Consider the following 10,927-nt stretch of genomic DNA (forward strand, 5'->3'; position numbering starts at 1 on the left):
CATCCAAAGATACAGTACAAAGGAAGAGGGTCCGACCCCACGGGGTTCCCAGGCACCCTAAACACATCCAAACACATCAGAATATACGCAGCGAAAAATGTCATTATATATGTATACAATACCATACCAGAGTCTATGCAAGAGCAGAACAGACTCTATTATACAACGTACAACTGGATGTCCAACACATCCCAAAATGACAACCCATCAAAATACAGTCCTAGCACTTACCCAAGTGCTAACCGCAGTACACCGCTAACCGCAGTACACCGGCCACTACGCTCCCTACACTAGGACGCTAGTTCTGGTTACTCAAAGGACCTATAAAAATGTACGTACAGTAGGGGTGAGACACCTCTTAGTAAGGAAGAATCCAGGTTATATCGGTGTGTGGCATTTGAGTGTTATCATGATGCAACATACACGCAGTTAAATGCAATCCAGTATTAATTTTACCCGGTGCATACACGCACACATACACATGATCAGCAATCCTAGTGTCATCACATCCTTCGGCCCGAACCTGGCCCACGACATATGACGTTGGCCCATAGCCAACCCGCGAATACGGCGCCACCGGCACATGGCTAGTCCTCGACTCCCATGTTATCGGACCGACACTAAACTGGTGGATCCACACCCTTCGACCTGATCTGCCAGAATAGGATCACGCCCTCTAATATAGAGTCGGACACTCTACCAATCTATGGCCAGTGATTTCATAAGAACTCAGATATAGAGCCGGACACTTTCAGTACCTGGAACAATTTGGAACCGCATTCCTACTAGCATTCAACCAATCTCACACACACATGCATGCTCATATAACGAAGCAAACTACACCCATTTGGTACTCTAAAATCATGGTTTTCCAAACATATACAGTTTAAAACAAGTCAAGGCACGACCATCCCTATAACACAGTATAAATCAACATATACGTTCGGTTTTCAACAAAACCAGGGATGCAGCCCGTCGCCCCCTTTTCCCAAAAATATAATCATGAAAAACCCATAGTTTTGCCCGTTAGATCCCCCCAAACGAGTAGCCAATACACACACATGACCGTGGACCACGGTTCCACCAAGTCCGATTTCAAAAATAACTGATATAAACACAATTCCCCTTACCTTTTCCCCAAATAGAAAATCCCGAACTCTATGACCCCTAAATAGTGAACTGAGTTCCAAAACCTACAACCAACAGTACAAAATATACTCACAACACTGTTCTCTACTAAACTACTGGATTAGAATTGAAAACCGAGCCTTACCTCGATTTTACGCCAAAACCCAAAAATCTCTGAAATGGGATTCCGATCCGTAGAACTTGTAGAGAATCCTTTCACGATCCTCGTGGTAACTTCAGATTTATAATTCTCGCGACGAACGACTAAAAGATCTAGAGAGATTGAGAGTAGGGAGATTTCTAGAGAAAGAGAGATAGGATTTGAGTTTTCTTAACTTGGAAGCAAAGAGACTTCTATTTATAGCTCTTTGACTCAGGCGTCTTCGTCGACGAGATGGTGTATTCATCAACGAGGTCATATAGATAGCTTGTCGATGAGATGGTGGATTCGTCGACAAATCCTGATATTTTCATTTTTCCGAAACCCCTCGGCTTCTTCTCGTCGACGAGTCTCTGAACTTCGTCGACGAGAGATACAAGGCCTTCGTCAACGAACTCAGGCTTCGTCGACGAAGCCTGTTCAAATTCCCATTTTACCCCTCTCTTATTTATTTAAACTCATATATCATGGTTCGAGTTCTTACAAATTAAATAATAAAAAAAAGGAGAGAAAATAAAAATTTCAAGGGGGACTCAGCAGGATCTCGTCGACGAGCGCAGAGTGGTCATCAATGAGAAGCCTTATTGGGCACATCGACATAGATGCATGTCTCGTCGACAAAAATTACCGAGAGGGCTGATTTTAGGGTCTGAAATTCATCAACGAGGGGTAAGTGTTCGTCGACGAACCATCTTCTTGGACTCATCGACGAGGTGACGTGGCTCGTCGACGAGGTGACACTTTATAGATATGCTCAATTCGGGTTTTAGCGAGGAAATTTTCATGCAAGACTCTCTCTCTCTTTCTCTCTCTCTCTCTAGATTTTGTGTCCCTCACCTTCTCTTTTCATTTTCGGCTTCGTTCTTCACCGGTTCGATGATCAGAAGTTGTCACACTACTCCTGGGATGATTCTCTATAAGTCTGTTGGAGTAGATTGTTGGTTAGGCCAACTTGGGAACCATCCCAAAATTTAGGTAAGTTGGTTATTTTAAGTTTTATAAGATATTTGGTATTTCTGGACTGAGGAAAATGTATTAGGTGAGATAATATTGGAGTTTTGTGGGGAAAATGTGAATTTTAGGGTGTTGAGCTGGGAACACACATAGTAGCAAGTTTGGTTAATTTTGTGGTCTTCTTAGTAAGTTAGGTAAGGGGATAAATTAAGTCAACATTTTCATGAAATTATTTATTATTATACAGACATTTATTTTCAGAAATTACGTATGATATAATACAATGTTTGGGAATACTGCTGTTGAACACAAAAATTGATTTTATACATTTTAGCAGAAAACATGGTTTCAGTTCAGATTTTATATTTAGAACAATATTCACATTTGTGTTGCATGAGTATGGTTTTCTATGAAAATTATGTTATACCAAAATATTATGATTTCTCAAAATAAGCATGTTATAATAGTTTTCAGAAAAACCATAAAAACAGTATAGGAACTATATTTTTAAATAATACGTTAACAGTACAAAAATATCATGATTCAGTATGTTATATGATATGCGGGCGTAGATGTCGTGATTTATATGATATGATATGCCGGCACAAATGTCGTGATTTATATATTATGATATGCTGGCGCAGATGTCATGATTTATGTGGATATAGATGTCGTAAATATGCATGCTATGTCAAGATTAAAGAAAATATAATCATGTCAAATATTTCTATGAAATATGAAATAGTTATGTATCAATATTATGAAATGTATTATATGTTATCAGAATCCGGATGACTTAGTTTTGTTTCACGAAGCACGGTACCGTAACTATATGTTCAAGATTATATTTATATTAATGCTACCACATATCTCAGATAGAGTGTAGGAGATGGCAGTCGATGTGGCTTCATGGTAGTGCAGGTGTCCCACTGGCAGTCCAAACCAGGTGGGGCAAGCCCATCGTACTTACAGGCTTATATTTGTCTTAGCGTGGTCGGCCAGCCATTACTAGGTCCTGCTTATGGGCCGCACAACCTAGTCATGTGGGGGTAAGACATGACATTAGCTAGTTATCCATCGTGGGTATTATTTTAGTATTGTATAGTTATATAAGATGATTCACATGTACAGAAATTTAGTTTGTTATATTATTTTATGTCAAATCATGTTTTATTCAGAAAATATACAAGCAGTTTTACATGTTATACAATTAAGTACAATCCATGTTTAAGTCACGATAATACTCATGTTGCCACACATTGATGTTAATTTATCTCCCTTACTGAGAGGTGTCTCACGTTAGCATAAAATTTTTTTTAGGAAATCCATGTAGGAGAGCAGATAGAGCTCTACAGTAGTAGAAGTTGACCGAGCTACCCTATCAGAAGGGTAAGTAGTTAAGCTAGGGTTAGATGAGTTTTTGGATTGAGACCTTGAGATACTTTTTTGGTCTTCTTGTGGATGATTGCATATATATGATAGATTTAGTAGAACTTTGGCATTGTGTTTGGTGTTGTATGGTATGTATGTAATTTTATGTTTTTCGCTGCTTAGGTATTAGAGATGTACGACAGGTATATCCCTGGTACCCATAGGTCCAGGTTGATCATGACTTTGGCAGTTTAGCAGGATATCAGGGTTGTTATTTGTGTTGTAATATATAGACAGGTCTTTACAGTTTGGTATTATAGCCTAACTTGCTAGGTTTTGTAGACTCTAGAGTGCAGTGAAAACAATACCAGAGTATAGGAAAAGGATTTGAGGTTTTGTTCTACGGTTTGGAGGCAGGATTTTCGTGGTGGTTTTTGTGCCTTTCATAGGGTGACGATTTCAAGAAAGTCATAGTAAACTATTGCGAGGTTGTGTTTCTGAAGTGTAGGATTGAATCTTGAATTAAGATAAGGATGTCAAGATAAAGGGAAAATATGAGATTTTGGCTAGATACGTAAATTATAGGGATAGAGTCCCTAAGTCATGTTAATTGTCTTTTCAAGATAGACCTTGGTGGTGGCAGTGCTCATGCGAGCAGTAGCGAGGGTGCAGGGCCCTCGGGTGTAGGCGAAGGTGATTCAGATGCAGTATTACGCACAAATTGTTTTTACACTTAGCTTAACCATTTTGTTGATGCCAAAATATGGAGAATTTAATAAGCAAAATGATAAATGACTTTATGCCAAAAGGGGAGAATTTTTTATAAGGCAAATTTTTAAATGGAGTAAATATCTTAGCTATAATGCTTCATGTCTCTGCATGTTTGTGCCTTAATGCTAAAAACTAGATGCATGATTAACTTAAAATGTCTGCTTTCATTAATATGCTTGATTTGTATTTATTATTTTTTAAAGTATGCATATTGTTAGAGGGAACATATTCATGTCGCACCCATTTTACTCTTATGTGTTTGTCATTATCAAAAAGGGGGAGGATTGTTGACTTTTTGAGTTTGATTCCTGTTTTAATGCTGACAAAGCACAAGTATCTTATGTGTGTTCTTAAGTGCGTGAGCAAGTTTATAATTCAAACACACACATAAGGGAACGAAAAATGGAAGCCATGAAGGTATTCAAGCTTGTACACTTGGAGTACTTTATGAAAAATCATAAGAGCAAAAGAAGAAAAAGAAGAAGACATATATTTTAATTTGTAATGCATTTAAGTTTTGGACTGTAATAATGCATGCTCTACATGATGTGGTTAAATGCTCAGAATGAGCGTAGACAGACCTTAGGAACCAATACTTCTAAAAATCTTTTTCATAAAAATTAAAATCATACAAAGGTTTTTGGAATAACTTTAAGGTCAAAATCAGGGCAAAAACTTATGTGTTTAAAGACATCGATCGTTCGACCCTTACTAGTTCAAACTAGTTGTTAGCTTTACCATGATCCCAAAAGGGGGGGGGGGGGGGTGAATTGATATTTTTAAATTTAATCCCTAGGTGAATGTTCTAACACTAGTATGTTCACAACCTTAAGGACAATCTAGTGCAAGTAAAGTAAATATACCAGAATTTAAATAAAGCAATTTAATTAACGCCACATGCACCAGAAAACACCAAAGTAAAAGTGACACACGGAGATGTTATCGAGGTTCGGCCAATTGCATACGTCCTCGCCTTGGCTAACTAGCACAAGGATTACCACCATAACTTGCTCACTTAAATGGGTGGAGCGACACCTATACAAACCAGGTCAATTCAAGGGCTGACCTCAACAAGTACATACAATCCTTACTGAGTTAGATTGCCGCCCCTTAGGCCACACCTGGAAACATTCAGATTTTACAATCAAATGGTACAACAAATAAGTGCTTTCACGTAAAGCAAATTTGTACCCAAATACGCACAATCACATACGCATCAATAACATGGATATAGTGTAAGCTCAGTGATGCTAGTTTTGTTCAATCAATACTCAATACAATAAAATCAATATGAAGCTCAAGAGTATTCAACACAATACAATTAGTATGATGCACAAGAGTGTTTAACGCAAGTAAAGTCTTGAAATTTAGACAAGATATTTCAGTAGCACATCATATTCCAAGCATGCTAAACATATAATCAAACTAGTTCCAAAATGTTTTTCCTCAATAAAGTAGGCACAATACTAGTTTAAAAAAAACTTGCTTGTTTGAAAAACCTTTGCATACTAAAAGCAAAACTCTTGGACACTTGTAATGGAATGCAAATATCCTAAGCTTTCTTGGTTTAATCCCACACAAGATTTATAATGAAGAAATCTGTGGGATAAACTTAAGCTAAAAGTCCCCAAAAGAAATATATTAATCAAACACACAAATAGGAGTTTCTCGCATAGAGTATTAATCACACCAACACAATAAGAACTCTCACAATCTTAGATTTTATCAAAGGATGCATGTTTGAGAGTATTTGGGCAAAGAAAGGATTTTTAAGAGAGAGAGAATTTTTTCTAACCACTTTGCTAATCATCTTCTATTTGAGCAAATAGACTCATATTTATAGTCAGGTAAAAAATTATTTCCATTTGGGATATAATGGGCATTATTAAAAAAGTCTCAAAAGATTAAAATTCAATTAGTCTGAAATAACTCTATTTTACCGCGGTTAATTTATTTTAACCGATTGGAATTCGGGTGGCTGAACCTAGGTTCGGTCGCCCGACAAGACACATCTCAAAAAGGTTTTAAATGTGGTTCGGTCGCCCGTGTAAAGGTTTGGCAGTCGGAATCAAAGTCATTAGCAAAGCTACATAACTTCGGGTGCCCGGTCCTAGGTTCGGGTGCCCGAACTCTTGTGTTCGTTCGGCCGGGGTTGATTTGAACTAAAATCCTTGGTTGCCTGAGTTGGTGAACAGTCCTTTTCAAAGGGTTCGGGCGTCCGGAGAAGATACATGCTTTTCTGGTTCGGTCGCCCGAGGGCTAGTCAATTTTTTGACTTTGTCTAAGTTCGGGCGCCCGAGGAGTTTTGTACTCCAAAGGTTCGGTTGCCCGAGCCCTCTTAACTTGCTTAGATTTGTTCTATGTTGAGCACAATTAAGACACACTCATATATTTTATGCTATGTGTGAGAGTGTTGGAGACCAGGGTCTTGCTATGGTCTATTTGAGCTTACGTTATATCCTGTATGCGTGATATGCAGGTAAGAGCATGCATCCACAGCCTAAGTTACTATTACAAACTCATATAAATTATTACAGATCGATATGAATTACAATTACAAATTAAAAATCTTCACGGTCTTTTTGTTTCCTCAAGTGTCCTTCCTTGAGATATTAATTTGAACCTGTACAAGCACTTGACAATCATCAAACATCAGTATTTGTCATTATCAAAACCGAGTGTGACCTATAAGGTCAACACTAGTTCAGTCGACCGACCATGCCTAAAGGCCAAAAATGTATTTTAACTAAGCTCGGCTGATTGACCATTTCAAAGCATAAAAGCCCCAATCGACCAACTCTGCTTCTAGGCCCGAAATCCAAAGCCCAGCCAACCAAGCCATATGTTTTAAAAATGCTCAGCCGATTGACATTGTTCACTTGGTTGACCGGCTCTTGTTGACAACCGACTAAACTAACGAAGGGTTCAGAATTGCCTTTGGCCAGCCGACTGATGCCTTCTACGGTTGACCGACTAACACAAGAAATTTGAATTTTTAGATTAGGTTAGTTGATCGATGAAGTCGTCAGTCGACCGACCCTCTCGAGTTTGGCTATTTTTCAGCACTTAAACATAATTAATTTTTAAATAAACAAATTTAAAATACCCTCCATATCCCCAAACGGTTATATTTTTAGAAACTCTATATATACCCCTTTCATTAACCCAATTAGTAAGCTAATTAGCCCAACAATCTTCCCAAATAATTTGTGTTTAATTTTTAATCTCTTTCCCATATTTCTTTGAAAAATCATCTTTGAAAGAGAGCTTTGATTCTCTTTTACTCTCTTCAGTAGCAAATTTATTGCTCTTAAGGATTGTTTAAGAATCATTCATTTGGGCATTTATTATAACATTCAAAGCATTGACTATCATTTATAGTTTATTTTGAAAATCATATTTGAGAGTAAACTAAAAGGTTCTCCATGTATTTTTCTTGATAAATATTTTTGGAGAAATCTTTACTAGATTGTGAATCTTTGCACTTTCATTACAAGATTCAAAAGCTCATATTCTTCATTGCAAAATTCCGTTTGAGCAAAAACCCTAGCTTTCTTGAACAACATTTTTGAATATTATTTTTGAAGAAAACATTTGGGATTTTAAGATATTTGAAAGCTTTTATTGTGCACTCAACTTTTTATCAAAGATCATATACATCTCTTTGGGCAAAAATCATTTGGAAGCAAAACCCTAGGATCTTATACCCTTTTAATGAAATTTTTTTTGAAGAAATATTTACTTGGGTTTAAATTTTTGAAATTTTTATCATATAAATTCTATTCAAAGATTGCAAAAATCATATTGAGATAAATTCCCATACTCTACTGAGTTTAAACTCATATCATCTGTGAGTGCATTTTTAGAGCTTCAATTTGTACATCTCTGCTTTTGTAGAAGCACTTTTGTTTCTACATAAAATTTCATATCCTTATATTCCAGGCGTGGCCTGAAGAGGAATACACCATCCTATAAGGTGTACTGGTTTGGCTCTAACCCGGTTAGGTGAGTTGAGGAGACTCCCTCTCGTAAGGAGAACTGGTTGTGGCTTAGCCTCGTAATTTAGTTGAGGTGACTTTGCCTCATAAGGAGAACTGGTTGTGACTTAGTCCCGTAATTGAGTTGAGGAGACTCCGCCTCGTAAGGAGTATTGTAAACGGCATCGCTTCGCCCGGTTAAGTGAACAAATAGTGGAATCATTGAATTATGGCTTGAAGCGGGGACGTAGGCAGAATTGGCCGGATTTCGATAACAAATATTGCATCTTTCTCTTTCCCTACGCTATTTAATTTCCGCTCATGTATGTTTGATTATTTATTGCCTTGATTGTTTTATATACGTGCTTTAAATATTTGTGGGTATTGGTGTTTACATAGAAAGACACTTGGTTGTGTAATACTGGTTGTGGTTTAAAATTGAACACACTCAACCTATGAAGAAATATTTTAAATGTCCAATTCACCCCCTCTCTTGAGATTACACCATTCACATCAAAAGGAATATGGGATACCCTTCTCTCTATACCCCCTTTAAGAGCCTTTGGTCCTAATGGTATGTCAACAATATTTTTTATAAGTTGTTGAGAAGTTATAGGAAAAAGGTGGCCAACATAGTTTAAAGTTTCGTCACGAATGACAAATTTATAAAAGAGATGAATTATACAAACATTGTGCTCATCCTAAAAAAAGTTGAATGCAAATATTGATCATCACTTCCTACCATTCAATGTTTTGAAACGTTGGTCATAAGATTATCTCCAAAATGTTTGTTGCTAATCTAAAAAGCATCATGAAAGGGTAAGACAAGATTATCCCCTCTCGCTTTTGTTACGAAAAATCCACAACAAAGCCAATAGGCAAAAGAAAGAAAAATGAAAAGTCGAAGAACAATCAACACATAGAACACACAAATTTACAAGGTTTGAAAATTTGCCTACATCCTCAGAGTTAGATCAAGTCATGGATTTCACCATTCAACAACAATTACAAGCAACACTCCAACCCTTTAATCTCACTCTCCTCGTGTTCAATAGTGCTACATTTCAACAAATAATAATTCAATTTATATGAGCATTTAGGAAACACATCCACAAAATGCATTATTACATAAGTATCCCTCTCAACAAAAAAAATTATTTTGTTATTACTACTGTGGGGTGCACCCCACCTCTACTCCCCTCTTGCACCCCCAAACATAGTCACATAAAAATGTTGCACTTAGAATACTATCCATGTAATACTCCATGTACTAGAAATCAAACCCAACATATAACAATTTTCATATTTATTCTAGGTGCTAAAGTGCTTTTAGGCTTTTATCCAATGAAGAACATGAATTTGTAGGGAATAAAAGTAGCAAGAGAATGCCCACCTATATCCCACCATTTGTATGTTCACGATCTTTCCATTTTCTATAATGCTAACATCTCAAATGAAGAGGTCTTTGGGAAGTCTTGGAGGTTTATAGAGAATGAACAAGTCATACTATCAACAAAGAAAAGTTAGGCATATTCTTCAATCCTTACATTAATAAAAATTTATCTTTGAATTTAAAATCCAAGTAAGGGTTAAAGGAGCTCAACACAAAAGCTAAGTACTTGGGAATTCCTTCAATCTCAAGGTGCCCAAAAAAGTCATACTTTGGTGATATCACAAAGAGGTTATCTAACACGTTAAGTAGTTAAAAGTCTAAATTATTTTAAATTAGTGATTTATGTAATGAATGCCTATTCCATGATTGTCCTTAAGGTTCCTAAAGCTTTGTGAGAAGCGAGACTCACATTACCAAAACTTTTTGGCTAGGGAAAAAAAGTATCAAGATGAATTGCTAGGATTCTTTATGCACTCCTTGTTGGGTTGGAGGACTTGGGTTCAAGAGCATGGTAGATATAGATCAAGCCTTCATTTCCAAGATGTGTTGCAAATGGTGGCAAGTGGGAAGTCTAATTGAATATTGATTTTTAATAAAAAAAATGTTACAAAGGAGCAAACTTCCAAAGAGTTAAAGAAGCACCTATCGACTTTTATATTTGGAAAATAATTCTTAGGGTAAGAGACATAATAAAAAATATTCGTGCTACTCAATAAGATATGGGGACGATCTCAGTTTTTAGGCAGACCCTTGGATGTGTCCCCTTAATTCCTGGTTTCAAGCTTTGTTTAAGAATGATATTTAGCGTCTCTTAATGTATATTAAATAAATTACTTTTATAGAGTAGGGAAATTGAGATATACCCTTTTAAACATATTGTTTAATAAGTAGACCACTAATATATAATTAAAATGATACCTATGCCCCATTATGCAAGACAATATGAACCTATATGGACACCAAAAAATTAAAGGACTTCTATATCTAATTTGCTCATAGGGTTGATCAAGGCTATGGATTTTTAGGGGATTCCTTGCACCCCTTTTCTTTGGATGAAGCTAGGAGCCTCAAACTATACGGATAGTTAGAAATGATAATGCAGAGAGTGACTTTTGAATCTTTACACACAAGGATGAATATTAATAGTATATAGGTTTGAAATTGATGTATTCT

This window comes from Malania oleifera, chromosome 13, assembly GCF_029873635.1.
Source record: "Malania oleifera isolate guangnan ecotype guangnan chromosome 13, ASM2987363v1, whole genome shotgun sequence".
Classification (NCBI taxonomy): Eukaryota; Viridiplantae; Streptophyta; class Magnoliopsida; order Santalales; family Ximeniaceae; genus Malania; species Malania oleifera.